At 40.4% G+C, this 17,024-nt stretch overlaps 1 protein-coding gene across 1 annotated transcript in view; it reads left to right on the top strand.

Annotated features, from left to right (window-relative positions):
- The window catches only part of KLF8 (KLF transcription factor 8), a 261,809-nt gene that overhangs the window by 42,760 nt on the left and 202,025 nt on the right, over positions 1-17,024 (top strand). The gene's annotated exons all lie outside the window — the stretch shown is intronic.

Here is a 17,024-nt window from a genome sequence, read left to right as displayed (position 1 = left end):
ATTAATTTTTTTTTGAAATGTTAAAAAAGCATTATCTTTATTTTTTATTGTTTCCTTCAATTTTTTATTTAAACTCTAGTTAGTTAATATACTGTGCAATATTTGTTTCAGGAGTAGAATTCAGTGATTCATCCATCACATACAACACCCACTGCTCATCATAACAAGTACCCTCCTTACTACCCATCATCCATATACCCCTTCCCCCACCTCCTTCCTTCCAATAACCCTCAGTTTACTCTCTATCTTCAAGAGTCTCTCATAGTCTGTTTCCCTCTCTCTTCCCTCTCCCATAGTTCATCTGTTTTGTTTCTTAAATTCCATATATGAGTGAAGTCATGTGATATTTTTTTCTATCTCTGACTGACTTATTTTGCTTGGCATAATACACTTTAGCTCCATCCATGTTGTTGAACTTGGCAAGATTTCATTCTTTTTGATGGCTGAGTAATATTCCCAATGTATGTATGATTGTATGTATATATGTATGTATGTACATATGTATATATATATTACTTCTTCTTTATCCAATCATCTGTTGATGAATATTTGGGCTCTCTCCATAGCTTGGTTATCGTTGATAATGCTGATATAAACATTGGGGTGTATTTCCCTTCAAATGTGTATTTTTGTATCCTTTGGGTAAATACTTAGCAGTGCAATTGCTGGTTTGTAGGGTAGTTCTGTTTTAACTTTTTAAGGAAACTCCATACTGTTTTCCAGAGTGCCTGTACCAATTTGCTTTCCCACCAAGAGTACAAGAGGGTTCCCCTTTCTCCACATCCTCAACAAAACATGTTGTTTCTTGTGTTAATTTTGGGCATTCTGACAGATGTGAGATTATATCTCTTTGTGGTTTGATTTGTAGTTCATTGATGATGAGTGATGTTGAGCATCTTTTCATGCATCTGTTAGCCATGTGGATGTCTTCTTTGAGAAAGTGTCTATTCATGTTTTCTACCCATTTCTTAAGTGGGTTAGTTGTTTTCTGGGTGTTGAGTTTGATTAGTTCTTTATAGATTTTTGGATACTAACACTTTATCAGATGTTGTTGGAAAATATCTTCTCCCATTCCATAGGCTACTTTTTAGTTTTGTTTTCCTTCACTGTGCAGAAGCTTCTTTTTTAATTTTTTTTAATTTACATCAAAATTAGTTAGCATATAGAGCATCAATGATTTCAGGAGTAGATTCCCTAATGCCCCTTACCCATTTAGCCTATCCCCCCTCCCACAACCCCTCCAGTAACCCTCTGTATATTATCCATATTTAAGAGTCTCTTATGTTTTGTCCCCCTCCCTGTTTTTATATTATTTTTGTTTCCCTTCCCATATGTTCATCTGTTTTCTTTCTTAAAGTCCTCATATGAGTGAAGTCATATGATATTTGTTTTTCTCTGACTGATAATTTCGCTTATCATAATACCCTCCAGTTCCAGGTAGGTAGTTGCAAATGGAAAGATTTCAATCTTTTTGATTGCTGAGTAATACTCCATTGTGTGTGTGTGTGTGTGTGTGTGTGTGTGTATACACACACATACCACATCTTCTTTATCCATTCATCCATCGATGGACATTCAGGCTCTATCCATACTTTGGCTATTGTTGATAATGCTGCTATAAACATTGGGGTGCATATATCCCTTCGAATCAGCACAGCTGTATCCTTTGGATAAATACCTAGTAGTGCAGTTGCTGGCTCATAGGGTAGTTCTCTTTAATTTTTTGAGGAACCTCCATACTGTTTTCCAGAGTGGTTGCACCAGTTTGCATTCCCACCATCAGTGCAAAATATATCCTCTTTCTCTGCATCCTCACCAACATCTGTTGTTGCCTAAGTTGTTAATATTAGCTATTCTGACAGTTGTCAGGTGGTATCTCATTGTGGGTTTTATTTGTGTTTACCTGATGATGAGTGATATTGAGCATTTTGTCATGTGTCGATTGGCCTTCTGGATGTCTTCTTCAGAGAAGTGTTTATTGATGTCTTTTGCTCATTTCTTCACTGCATTCTTTGTTTTTTGGGTGTTGAGTTTGATAAGTTCTTTACATATTTTGGATATTGACCCTTTATCTGATATATCGTTTGCAAATATCTTCTCCCATTCCGTCGGTTGCCTTTTAGTGTTGCTGATTGTCTCCTTCACTATGCAAAAGCTTTTTCTTTTGATGAGGTCAAAACTTTTTCTTTTGCTTTTGTTCCCCTTGACTCTGGAGATGTGTTGAGTAAGAACTTGCTGTGGCTAAGTTCAAAGAGGTTTTTGCCTGCTTTCTCCTCGTGGATTCTGATGGATTCCTGTCTAAGATTAAGGTCTTTCATCCATTTTGAGTTTACTTTTGTGTATGGTGTAAGAAAGTGGTCCAGGTTCATTTTTCTGCATGTCGCTGTCCAGTTTTCCCAGCACCACTTGCTTAAGAGACTGTCTTCATTCCATTGGATAGTCTTTCCTGCTTTGGCAAAGATTAGTTGGCCCTACGTTGGTGGGTCCATTTCCTGCTTCTGTATTCTGTTCCATTGATCTGAGTGTCTGTTCTTGTGCCAGTTCCATATTGTCTTGATGATTACAGCTTTGTAGTATAGCTTGAAGTCTGGGATTCTGATGCCTTCTGCTTTGGTTTTCTTTTTCAAGATTGCTTTGGCTATTCAGGGTCTTTTCTGGTTCCATACAAATTTTAGGATTATGTGTTCTAGCTCTGTGAAGAATGCTGGTGTTATTTTGATAGGGATTGCATTGAATATGTAGATTGCTTTGGGTAGTATCGACATTTTAACAATATTTGTTCTTCCTATCCAGGAGCATGGAATCTTTTTCCATTTTTTTTTTGTGTGTGTCTTCTTCAATTTCTTTCATAAGCTTTCTATAGTTTTCAGTGTATAGATTTTTCACCTCTTTGGTTAGATTTATTCCTAGGTATTTTATGGTTTTTGGTGCAGTTGTAAATGGGATTGATTCCTTGATTTCTCTTTCTGTTGCTTCATTGTTGGTGTATAGGAATGCAACCAATTTCTGTGCGTTGATTTTGTATCCTGCCACTTTGCTGAATTCGTGGATCAGTTCTAGCAGTTTTTTGGTGGAATCTTTTGGGTTTTCCATATAGAGTATCATGTCATCTGCGAAGAGTGAAAGTTTGACCTCCTCCTGGCTGATTTGGATGCCTTTTATTTTTTGTGTTGTCTGTTTGCTGAGGCTAAGACTTCCATTGCTATGTTGAATAAAAGTGGTAAGAGTGGACATCCCTGTCTTGTTTCTGACCTTAGAAGGAAAGCTCTCAGTTTTTCACCATTGAGGATGATATTAGCATTGGGTCATTCATATATGGCTTTTATGGTCTCGAGGTGTGATCCTTCTATCCCTACTTTCTTGAGGGTTCTTATCAAGAAAGGATGCTGTATTTTGTCAAATGCTTTCTCTGCTTCTATTGAGAGGATCATATGGTTCTTGTCTTTTCTTTATTGATGTGATGAATCACATTAATTGTTTTGCAGATATTGAACCAGTCCTGCATCCTAGGTATAAATCCTACTTGGTCTTGGTGAATAATTTTTTTAATGTATTATTGGAGCCCATTAGCTAATATCTTGTTGAGGATTTTTGCATCCATGTTCATCAGGGAAATTGGTCTATAGTTCTCCTTTTTAGTGGGGTTTCTGTCTGGTTTTAGAATAAAGGTAATGGTGGCCTCATAGAAAGAGTTTTGAAGTTTTCCTTCCATTTCTATTGTTTGGAACAGCTCCAAGAGAATAGGTGTTAACTCTTCCTTAAAAGTTTGATAGAATTCCCCTGGAAAGCCATCTGGCCATGTACTCTTGTTTTTTGGGAGATTTTTGATTACTAATTCAATTTCTTTACTGGTTATGGGTCTATTCAAATTTTCTATTTCTTCTGCTTTGAGTTTTGGTGGTATATATGTTTCGAAGAATTTGTCCATTTCTTCCAGATTTCCCATTTGATTGGCATATAATTGCTCCTAATATTCTCTTATTGTCTTTATTTCTGCTGTGTTGGTTGTGATATTTCCTCTTTCATTCTTGATTATTTGGGTACTTTCCTTTTTCTTTTTTTATCAAACTGGCCATTGATTTATCAATTTTGTTAATTAATTCAAAGATCCAGTCTCTGGTTTCATTGATCTGTTCTACTGTTTGTTTTGTTTTGTTTTGGCTTTGATAGCATTGATTTCTGCTCTAATCTTTATTTTTTCCTGTCTTCTGCTGGTTTTGGGTTTTATTTTCTGTTCTTTTTACAGCTGTTTAAGGCATAAGGTTAGGTTGTGTATCTGAGATCTTTCTTCCTTCTTTAGGAAGGCCTGGATGGCTATATACTCTCCTCTTATGACCGCCTTTGCTGTGTCCCAGAGGTTTTGGGTTGTGGTGTTATCATTTTCATTGGCTTCCATATACTTTTTAATTTCCTCTTTAACTTCTTGTTTGGCCCATTCATTCTTTAGTAGGATGTTCTTTAGTCTCCAAGTATTTGTTACCTTTCCAAATTTGTTCTTGTGTTTGGCTTCAAGTTTCGTAGCGTTTTGGTCTGAAAATATGCATGGTATGATCTCAATCTTTTTATACTTTTTGAGGGCTGATTTGTGTCCCAGTATGTAGTCTATTCTGGAGAATGTTCCATGTGCACTGGAGAAGAATGTATATTCCGCTGTTTTAGGATGAAATGTTCTGAATATATCTGTGAAGTCCATCTGGTTCAGTGTATAATTCAAAACTATTGTTTCCCTGTTGATTTTTTGATTAGATGATCTGTCCATTGCTGTGAGTGGGGTGTTGAACTCTCCTACTATTATGGTATTACTATCAATGAGTGTCTTTATGTTTGTGATTAATTGATTTATATATTTGGATGCTTGCATATTTGGTGCATAAACATTTACACTTCTTAGGTCTTCTTGGTGGACAGACCCCTTAATTATGATATAATGCCCTTCTGCATCTCTTGATACAGTCTTTATTTTAAAGTCTGGATTGTCTGATATAAGTATGACTACTCCAGCTTTCCTTTGTTGACCATTAGCATGATAGATGGTTCTCCATCCCCTTACTTTGAATTTGAAGGTGTTTTTAGGTCTCTTGTAAACAGCATATAGATGTATCTTGTTTTCTTAGCCATTCTCTTACCCTGTGTCCTTTGATTGGAGCATTGAGTCCATTGACGTTTAGAGTGAGTATTGAAAGATATGAACTTACTGACATCATGTTGTTTGTAGCGTTGGAATTTCTGGTGGTGTTCTCTGGTCTCTCTCTCTCTATATTTATATATACATACATACATATGCACACACACACACACACACACACACACACACACATCTTTTCTCCCCTCAGAGATTCCCCCTTAAAATTTCTTGCAGGGCTGGTTTAGTGGTAACAAACTCCCTTAATTTTTGTTTCTCTGGGAAGCTTTTTATCACTTCTTCTATTTTGAATCACAGCCTTGTTGGATAAAGAAATCTTGGCTACATATTTTTCTGATTGAGCACATTGACTATATCCTGCCTCTCTTTTCTGGCCTGCCAAGTTTCTGTGGATAGGTCTGCTACAAACCTGATCTGTCTTCCCTTGGAGGTTAAGGACTTTTTTTCCTCCTTGCTGCTTTCATGATTCTTTCCTTGCCTGAGTATTTTGTGAATTTGACTATGATATGCCTTGTTGATGGTCGGTTTTTGTTGAATCTAATAAGAGTCCTCTGTGATTCCTGGATTTTGATGTCTGTGTCTTTCCCCAGTTGAGGAATGTTTTCTGCTATGATTTGCTCACATAACCCCTACTTTTCTCTCTCTTCTTCTGGGACCCCTATGATTCTGATGTTATTCCTTTTTAATGAGTCACTGATTTCTCTAATTCTTAAGTCATGCTCTTTTGCCTTAACCTCCCTGTTTTGTTCTGCTTCATTATTCTCCATAAGTTTGTCCTCTATATTGCTGATTCTCTGTTCAGCCTCATCTATCCTTGCTGCTGTGGCCTGATACAAGATTGAAGCTCAGTTATATCATTTTATTTCATCCTGACTAGCTTTTACTACTTTTATTTCCGCCTAAAGGGATTCTAATCTATTTTTGACTCCAGCTAGTATTTTTATTATCATGATTCTAATTTCTGGTTCAGAAATCTTGCTTCTATCTCTATTGGTTAAGTCCCTGGCTGTTGTTTCTTCCTGCTCTTTCTTTTGGGGTAAATTCCTTAGTTTTATCTTTTTGAAGGGAGAAAGAATGAATGAGGCAGAAAAAAATTAAAATTAAAAAATATTAAAATTAAAAATTTAAAAACAAACACAGACACACACAAATCTAATAAATGATTCTAGATACGAGGTGTGTTTTTGTCTGAGTGTTGAAAGTGGCTTCATAGATTAGAGAAAAAAGGGGAAAAAAGAGAAAAAAGAAATCATTTGAAATATTAAAAAAATGAATACACTAAAGTAGACTAAAAGAAAATGATGGATAAAATAGAATTTGAAAAAATTTACACAAAAGTAAAAATATAGTAGAAAAAATTAAAGGAAAATATTTTTAGTAAAAACTGAAAATAAAAATAAATGTTTTCTCTTTCTGTATTCAAGAAAAAGAAAAGAAACAACAAAGAGGAAAAAAAAGAAAAAACAGAAAATTGAATAGTTGGACCAGCTAACAGAGTAATATACTTGTGAAATTACTTCGTTTTCCCCTAGAAGTCAAACTATGAAGCACATTATAGTCCATAAGCTAAGCAGGCAGTGAGACGTGTGTTTTTGAAGAGTGAGGCTGGCCCAGTTGGGCAGGGCTTAGTCTAACGGCTCAGTTCCTCACTAGATGGCGCTGCTAGCCCCCTGGATGGATTGTCATGGCCCTTGTAGTTGCATATGTGTAGGCGCAGGAGCGGTGAAAATGGCGTAACCCAGCCACCCTGTCTCTAGTATCAGAACTTAGTTCTCCCTGATCAGAAATCATGAAACTGTCCTTTGTCTTCTGTCCACTCCCTGCTTCCACACTGTATGTTGCCAAGCCCCAGGTGGCACTTCCCTCCTGAGTTTTGTCTCAGATGTGGCTGTCTTCCCTGGTCCCCCCTTCTGAGGGTCTGCAGCTTTGACCGTCTCCACCTTTCTGTGGACTGTCTCACTGAGCAATGGCTAGGTGCTGGCTGCACCCAGGAATGCTTGTAGGATTGTACTGCTGTTGATGCCCTGTGACTGTGGCCAGGTGCCAGCCTGCCCCAGAAAAATTTCGTGAGGCAGTGTAGCAGCAGTGCCTCAGGGATTATGGAAAATTGTAACACACATCTGGCACCAGACTTTACCCCCAACGACCTTATCCAGCACCAGTGAATGTGGCCATTCTCTGGGGTCTGCTGGGCCCAGGTGGCCTCATAGCCTCTACCAAATGTCCTTCTAGCAGTGGAACCGCTTCTCCCTGTGTGGCCCGAGAACCTCCCAGACCCCACTCTGCTCCTGGGGCTTTGCCCTTCCCACCAGAGGACCTCCAGGTATTGAGCTGTGGAGTTTCAGACTCTGCACTCCCCTTGTTTACAGTTTTAATGGAATTTAAACCCTCTCCTTTCTCCTTTCTCCCTTTTTTAGTTTAGTCCCTGTGGCTGTTTCCAATTTTCCACTTTCTCTCCACCTGCTTTTGGGGAGGGGTGCTTTTCCCATATCCCCCCCCCATCTCCATCCTCTCTCCACACGCAAAAGTGGCTCCCTGCCCTCCGTGGCTTCTCTCTCTCCAAGTTCACCTCTCCACACCATGTACCTGCTGAATTCTGTGGTTCAGGTTGTTCAGATTGTTGTGTTAATCCTCAGATCAGTTTTCTAGATGTTCAGGATGGTTTAATGTTGGTATGGCTGTATTTCATGGACGCGAGACACACAAAAAGCTACCATGCTCTTCCGCCATCTTAGCTCCTCCCCTAGAAGCTTTTAATTATAATGAAGCCCCAATAGTTCAGTTTTATTTGTTTCCCTTACCTCTGGCAATGTGTCTATTAAGAAGTTGCTCCAGCCGAGGTCAAAGAGGTTGCTGCTTCTGTTCCCATCTAGGATGTTGATAAGGTTTCCTGTCTCACATTTATGTCTTTCATCGATTTTGAATTTATTTTTGTGTGTGACATAATAAAGTGGTCCAGTTTCCTTCTTCTGCATGTTGCTGTCCCTTTTTCCCAACACCATTTTTTGAAGAGACTATCTTTTTTTCCATTGGATACTCTTTCCTGCTTTGTTTAAGATTAGTTGATCATGTACTTGTGGGTCAATTTGTGGATTTCCTATTCTGTTCCATTGATCTATGTGTCTATTCTTGTTCCAGTACCATACTTTCTTGATGACTACAGCTTTTTAATATAGCTTGATATCCGGAATTGTGATGCCTCAAGTTGCTTTTTTTTTTTCATGATTGCTTTGGCTATTTTGAGTCTTGTTCCATACAAATTTCAGGGTTGTTTGTTCTACCTCTGTGAAAAATGTTAGCGGTATTTAGATGGGATTTGCATTAAATGTGTAGATTGCTTGGGCGCCTGTGTGGCTCACTTGGTTAAGTGTATGACTCTTGATTTAAGCTCAGGTCATGATCTCTCAGTTCATGGGATCAAGCCCAGCATCGTGCTCTGCACTGACAGTGTGGAGCCTTGCTTGGTATTCTCTTTCCCCACCACTCTATGCCTCTCTCTCTCTTTCTCTCTCTCAAAATAAATAAATAAACAAAAAATGTATAGATTGCTTTGGGTAGTATAGACATTTTAACAATATTTATTCTTCCAATTCATGAGCATGGAATGCTTTTCAATTTATTTGTGTCTTCTTCAATTTCTTTCATAAATGTTCTATAGTTTTCAGAGTACAGATCTTTTTCCCTCTGGTTAGGTTTATTCCTAGGTATCTAATTGTTTTGGGTGCAATTGCAAGTGAGATTGATTCCTTGATTTCATTTTTAGCTGATTTGTTATTGGTGTTAGAAATGCAAGCAATTTCTGTATGTTGATTTTATATCTTGTGACTGCTGAATTCATGTATTCTAGGAAATTTTTTATGGAATCTTAATAATCATTACTTTTAATTCTATCAGATGGTTTGGTTACCTCTCTTTTATTTATTTTTTTCCTGAAATTTGGTCTTCTTCTTTTGTTTTGAGTATATTTATTTGTCTCCTCATTTTACTTGACTTTCTTTGTTTCTATCTATTAGGAGAAACAGCTACTTTTATGCTTGTAGGAATGGTCTTGTATGGTTTTCTCCTGTGTAGACTGTGCATACCAGGTGATTGGGCTGGCTGGCTGCAGCTGAGACTCTTTCTTTTGGGTGGCTGGCTACAGCTGAATGCTGAGGGGTTCTAGGGTACTTTGTTCTGGGACTGCCCTGGTGACATGGCCAGAATTGGAGTGTGCATGGATCAGGGAAGTCTTGGGGCTCTCCATGCAGAGGTCTCCCTTGCAGGATATCTGGTGCTGAAGAGAGTGCAAGCTCGGGGTTCCTGAGGCACTTCATACAGAAGGTGACCTGGCAGGACAGCTGAAGCTGAAGTGGGTATGAGCCAAATATTTCTGTGTTCTCTCAGTGCAGAGGGTGCCCTGTCAGGATAGCTTAACTTGCAGTGGTGCAAGAAGGATGTCGTGGGGTGCTTAGCAGTGAAGGCACACTGGCAGGCAGTTGGAGCCCAGGTTGCTGTGGACTGCTATGCCCCATGTCATTTCACAAAGTGGCACCCTGGCAGGGTGGTTGGAAATGAAACAGTATATAGGCCAAGGGCTCCCATGAACTCTTTGCTGTGAGCTCTCTGGTAGGGCATCTGAAGCTGAGGTGGTTGCAAGCTGGTGGAATCCCAGGGTGTTTCAGGCAGGGAACACTCTAGAAGGACATCTGAAAAGCCAAGATGGGCAAGGGCTGGGACAGTCCTGGTAGTCTCTACACAGGAGGACCCAGGGCAGAACAGTTAAAGCTAAAGTGAGTGCAAGCCAGAGTGTCCCAGGGTGCTCAATGCATGGGCACCCTGGTATAGGGGTTGGAGCCAAGGCATGGTACAGACCAGGGAGCACTGGGTACTCTGCATAAGGGGAACCCTGGTGGGGTGGCTGGAGATGAGGCAAGTATGAACTGGGAGGCCCCAGAGCACACTGCATTGGGTATTCCTGAGCAAGTTGTCTGGAGCCAAAGTTGTATAGGCCTAGAGTGTTCCAGATTGCTTTTCTCTTGTGTCACCTTGGTGAGGTGGCTGGAACTGTAGGGGGCACTGACTGGAGACTGTCCCAGTGTTCAAAGTCCTGGTGCTGTCTTGGTGGGATGGTTTGGGCTTGTGTGGACTAGAAGTTGGGGTGTTACTGAGATGGCAGGCCAACCAAAACACCCACACCCTGCTCCCATCTGTACAATCAAGGTGAAAGCAGTACATAAACCTTGGAGGTTGCCAGCCCCTCTGACCTGGAGAGAATTCCAGCAACTCTCTGTTATTTGGAAGATAGGCTATTCCCTTTATATTCTAGTTTCCCCTTTATATTATTTTTAAACATTTTTTTATTTAAAATTTTTGTAATGTTTTATTTATTTTGAGAGAGGGACAGTGTGAATGGGGGAGGGGAAGAGAGAGAGAGAGAGAGAGAGAGAGAGAGAGAGAGAGAGAAGGAGATACAGAATCTGAAGAGCCTCCAGGCTCTGAGCTCTCAGCCTAGAGCCTGAGACAGGGCTCAAACCAGTGAGATCATGACCAGAGCCGAAGTCAGATGATTAACCCAGTGAGCCACCCAGGCGCCCCTCGTTGCCCTCTTAAACAAAAGCCTTTTTTCTGTGCCCCAGGGTAGATGAATCTATTCACAATCTCACAGTACTATCTTTACTTACTGTAGTTGGCACCAGCGTTGGGGTTTCTCTTCATTACTGTGTCAGTGCTCATCACGATATGTGTAAAATCCCTCTCGCCTATTTCACCCATCTCCCAAACCATCTCCCCTCTGGTAACCATCAGTTTGTTCTCCAGAGTTAAGAGTATGTTTCTTGGTTTGTTACGTTTTTTACCCCTTGCTATTTTGTTTTGTTTCTTAAATTCCATATATGAATAAATCATATGGTATTTGTCTTTCTCTGACTGGATTATTTTGGTTAGCATTATACTCTCTAGTTCCAACCATAGTGTTGCATATATCAAGATTTCATTCCTTCTTATGGCTGAATAATATTCCATTATATATATCTTTTTTATCTTCTTATCCATCTTCATTATCCACTCATCTATTGATGGACACTTGGGCTCCTTCCATAATTTTGCTATGGTAAATGATGTTGGAATAAACATGAGGGTGCATAAAGCTCTTTGAATTAATACTTTTGTATTTTAGGAGGGGGTAAATACCCAATAAGTACAATCACTTGATTGTAGGGGAGTTTTGTTGTTAACTTTTTGAGGAGCCTCCATACTGTTTTCCATAGTGGCTGCACCAGTTTACACTCCTGGAAACAATGCACAAAGGCTTCTTTTTCTCTGCATCCTTGCCAAAGCCTGTTTATGTGTGTGTGTGCGTGTGTGTGTGTGTGTGTTTGATTTTAGCCATTCTGACAAGTGTGAGGTAATATCTCATTGAAGTTTTGCTTTGCATTTCCTGATGGTACGTGATGTTGAGCATGTTTTCATGTGTCTGTTGGCCATATGTATGTCTTCTTTGGAGAAATTATTCATGTCTTCTCACCATTGTTAAATACGATTATCTGGCTTTTGTGTGTTGAATTGTATAAGTTCTTTATATGTTTTGGATGCTAACTCTTTATAGGATATGTCATTTGCAAATATCTTCCTCTATTGAGTATGTTACCTTTTATTTTGTTGATTGTTCTCTTAGCTGTGCAGAAGCTTTTTATTGTGATGTAGTCCCAATATTTTTTTTTCCTTTTGTTTCCCTTGCCTCAGGAGATAAATCTAGAAAGATGTTGCTAGGGCCAATATCAGAGAAATTATTGCCTATGTTCTGTTCTAGGATTTTTGTGGTTTTTCAGAGGTCACATTTAAGTCTTTAATCCATTTTGAATTTATTTTTGTGTATGGTGTAAGAAAGTAGTCCAGTTTCAGTCTTTTGCATGTTGCTGTCCAGTTTTCCCAGCGTCATTTGTTGAAGAGACTATCATTTTCCTATTGGATAATCTTTGCTTCTTTGTCAAATATTAATTGATGGCCTAATTGTAGGTTTACTTCTGGGTTTTCTATTATGAAATATTGATCGAGTGAGTCCGGAAGATGGCGGCGTAGGAGGACGCGGGGCTCACAGCGCGTCCTGCCGATCACTGAGATTCCACCTACACCTGCCTAAAGAACCCAGAAAACCGCCAGAGGATTAGCAGAAGGGAGTCTCCGGAGTCAAGCGCAGACGAGAGGCCCACGGAAGAGGGTAGGAAGGGCAGCGAGGCGGTGCGCGCTCCACGGACCGGCGGGAGGGAGCCGGGGCGGAGGGGCGGCTCGCCGGCCAAGCGGAGCCCCCGAGTTTGGCTGGCAAAAGCGGAGGGGCCGGACAGACTGTGTTCCGACAGCAAGCGCGACTTAGCGTCTGGGAGGTCATAAGTTAACAGCTCTGCTCGGAAAGCGGGAAGGCTGGAGGACAAAGGGAGGGAGAGCTGCTGAGCCCCCGGACGGCAGAGCTCAGCTTGGCGGGGAACAAAGGCGCCAGCGCCATCTCCCCCGCCCATCCCCCAGCCAAAATCCCAAAGGGAACCAGTTCCTGCCAGGGAACCTGCTCGCTCCGCGCAAACACCCAACTCTGTGCTTCTGCGGAGCCAAACCTCCGGCAGCGGATCTGACTCCCTCCCGCTGCCACAGGGCTCCTCCTGAAGTGGATCACCTAAGGAGAAGCGAGCTAAGCCTGCCCCTCCAGCCCCCGTGCACCTTGCCTACCCACCCCAGCTAATACGCCAGATCCCCAGCAACACAAGCCTGGCAGTGTGCAAGTAGCCCAGACGGGACACGCCACCCCACAGGGAATCCCGCCCCTAGGAGAGGGGAAGAGAAGGCACACACCAGTCTGACTGTGGCCCCAGCAGTGGGCTGGGGGCAGACATCGGGTCGGACTGCGGCCCCGCCCACTAACTCCATTTATACACCACAGCACAGGGGAAGTGCACTGCAGGTCCTCACCACGCCAGGGACTCTCCAAAATGACCAAACGGAAGAATTCCCCTCAGAAGAATCTCCAGGAAATAACAACAGCTAATGAACTGATCAAAAAGGATTTAAATAATATAACAGAAAGTGAATTTAGAATAATAGTCATAAAATTAATCGCTGGGCTTGAAAACAGTATACAGGACAGCAGAGAATCTCTTGCCACAAAGATCGAGGGACTAAGGAACAGTCACGAGGAGTTGAAAAACGCTTTAAACGAATTGCAAAACAAAATGGAATCCACGATGGCTCGGCTTGAAGAGGCAGAGGAGAGAATAGGTGAACTAGAAGATAAAGTTATGGAGAAAGAGGAAGCTGAAAGAAAGAGAGATAAAAAAATCCAGGAGTATGAGGGGAAAATTAGAGAACTAAGTGATACACTAAAAAGAAATAATATACGCATAATTGGTATCCCAGAGGAGGAAGAGAGAGGGAAGGGTGCTGAAGGGGTACTTGAACAAATTATAGCTGAGAACTTCCCTGAACTGGGGAAGGAAAAAGGCATTGAAATCCAAGAGGCACAGAGAACTCCCTTCAGACGTAACTTGAATCGATCTTCTGCACGACATATCATAGTGAAACTGGCAAAATACAAGGATAAAGAGAAAATTCTGAAAGCAGCAAGGGATAAACGTGCCCTCACATATAAAGGGAGACCTATAAGACTCGTGACTGATCTCTCCTTTGAAACTTGGCAGGCCAGAAAGGCTTGGCACAATATCTACAGTGTGCTAAACAGAAAAAATATGCAGCCGAGAATCCTTTACCCAGCAAGTCTGTCATTTAGAATAGAAGGAGAGATAAAGGTCTTCCCAAACAAACAAAAACTGAAGGAATTTGTCACCACGAAACCAGCCCTACAAGAGATCCTAAGGGGGATCCTGTGAGACAAAGTACCAGAGACATCACTACAAGCATAAAACATACAGACATCACAATGACTCTAAACCCATATCTTTCTATAATAACACTGAATGTAAATGGATTAAATGCGCCAACCAAAAGACATAGGGTATCAGAATGGATAAAAAAACAAGACCCATCTATTTGCTGTCTACAAGAGACTCATCTTAGATCTGAGGACACCTTTAGATTGAGAGTGAGGGGATGGAGAACTATTTATCATGCTCCTGGAAGCCAAAAGAAAGCTGGAGTAGCCATACTTATATCAGACAAACTAGACTTTAAATTAAAGGCTGTAACAAGAGATGAAGAAGGGCATTATATAATAATCACAGGGTCTATCCACCAGGAAGAGCTAACTATTATAAATGTCTATGCGCCAAATACCCGAGCCCCCAGATATATAAAACAATTACTCATAAACATAAGCAACCTTATTGATAAGAATGTGGTCATTGCAGGGGACTTTAACACCCCACTTACAGAAATGGATAGATCATCTAGACACACAGTCAATAAAGAAACAAGGGCCCTGAATGATACATTGGATCAGATGGACTTGACAGATATATTTAGAACTCTGCATCCCAAAGCAACAGAATATACTTTCTTCTCGAGTGCACATGGAACATTCTCCAAGATAGATCATATACTGGGTCACAAAACAGCCCTTCATAAGTTTACAAGAATTGAAATTATACCATGCATACTTTCAGACCACAATGCTATGAAGCTTGAAATCAACCACAGGAAAAAGTCTGGAAAACCTCCAAAAGCATGGAGGTTAAAGAACACCCTACTAACGAATGAGTGGGTCAACCAGGCAATTAGAGAAGAAATTAAAACATATATGGAAACAAACGAAAATGAAAATACAACAATCCAAACGCTCTGGGATGCAGCGAAGGCAGTCCTGAGAGGAAAATACATTGCAATCCAGGCCTATCTCAAGAAACAAGAAAAATCCCAAATACAAAATCTAACAGCACACCTAAAGGAAATAGAAGCAGAACAGCAAAGGCAGCCTAAACCCAGCAGAAGAAGAGAAATCATAAAGATCAGAGCAGAAATAAACAATATAGAATCTAAAAAAACTGTAGAGCAGATCAACGAAACCAAGAGTTGGTTTTTTGAAAAAATAAACAAAATTGACAAACCTCTAGCCAGGCTTCTCAAAAAGAAAAGGGAGATGACCCAAATAGATAAAATCATGAATGAAAATGGAATGATTACAACCAATCCCTCAGAGATACAAACAATTATCAGGGAATACTATGAAAAATTATATGCCAGCAAATTGGACAACCTGGAAGAAATGGACAAATTCCTAAACACCCACACTCTTCCAAAACTCAATCAGGAGGAAATAGAAAGCTTGAACAGACCCATAACCAGCGAAGAAATTGAATCGGTTATCAAAAATCTCCCAACAAATAAGAGTCCAGGACCAGATGGCTTCCCAGGGGAGTTCTACCAGACATTTAAAGCAGAGATAATACCTATCCTTCTCAAGCTATTCCAAGAAATAGAAAGGGAAGGAAAACTTCCAGACTCATTCTATGAAGCCAGTATTACTTTGATTCCTAAACCAGACAGAGACCCAGTAAAAAAAGAGAACTACAGGCCAATATCCCTGATGAATATGGATGCAAAAATTCTTAATAAGATACTAGCAAATCGAATTCAACAGCATATAAAAAGAATTATTCACCATGATCAAGTGGGATTCATTCCTGGGATGCAGGGCTGGTTCAACATTCGCAAATCGATCAACGTGATACATCACATTAACAAAAAAAAAGAGAAGAACCATATGATCCTGTCAATCGATGCAGAAAAGGCCTTTGACAAAATCCAGCACCCTTTCTTAATAAAAACCCTTGAGAAAGTCGGGATAGAAGGAACATACTTAAAGATCATAAAGGCCATTTATGAAAAGCCCACAGCTAACATCATCCTCAACGGGGAAAAACTGAGAGCTTTTTCCCTGAGATCAGGAACACGACAGGGATGCCCACTGTCACCGCTGCTGTTTAATATAGTGCTGGAAGTTCTAGCATCAGCAATCAGACAACAAAAGGAAATCAAAGGCATCAAAATTGGCAAAGATGAAGTCAAGCTTTCGCTTTTTGCAGATGACATGATACTATACATGGAAAATCCGATAGACTCCACCAAAAGTCTGCTAGAACTGATACATGAATTCAGCAAAGTTGCAGGATACAAAATCAACGTGCAGAAATCAGTTGCATTCTTATACACTAACAATGAAGCAACAGAAAGACAAATGAAGAAACTGATCCCATTCACAATTGCACCAAGAAGCATAAAATACCTAGGAATAAATCTAACCAAAGATGTAAAAGATCTGTATGCTGAAAACTATAGAAAGCTTATGCAGGTAATTGAGGAAGATATAAAGAAATGGAAAGACATTCCCTGCTCATGGATTGGAAGAATAAATATTGTCAAAATGTCAATACTACCCAAAGCTATCTACACATTCAATGCAATCCCAATCAAAATTGCACCAGCATTCTTCTCGAAACTAGAACAAGCCATCCTAAAATTCATATGGAACCACAAAAGGCCCCGAATAGCCAAAGTAATTTTGAAGAAGAAGACCAAAGCAGGAGGCATCACAATCCCAGACTTTAGCCTCTACTACAAAGCTGTCATCATCAAGACAGCATGGTATTGGCATAAAAACAGACACATAGACCAATGGAATAGAATAGAAACCCCAGAACTAGACCCACAAACGTATGGCCAACTCATCTTTGACAAAGCAGGAAAGAACATCCAATGGAAAAAAGACAGTCTCTTTAACAAATGGTGCTGGGAGAACTGGACAGCAACATGCAGAAGGTTGAAACTAGACCACTTTCTCACACCATTCACAAAAATAAACTCAAAATGGATAAAGGACCTGAATGTGAGACAGGAAACCATCAAAACCTTAGAGGAGAAAGCAGGAAAAGACCTCTCTGACCTCAACCGTAGCAATCTCTTACTC

This window comes from Panthera onca, chromosome X (genome assembly GCF_046562875.1).
Source record: "Panthera onca isolate mPanOnc1 chromosome X, mPanOnc1 haplotype 2, whole genome shotgun sequence".
NCBI lineage: Eukaryota > Metazoa > Chordata > Mammalia > Carnivora > Felidae > Panthera > Panthera onca.
This window is presented reverse-complemented; position numbering and strand designations above follow the sequence as displayed.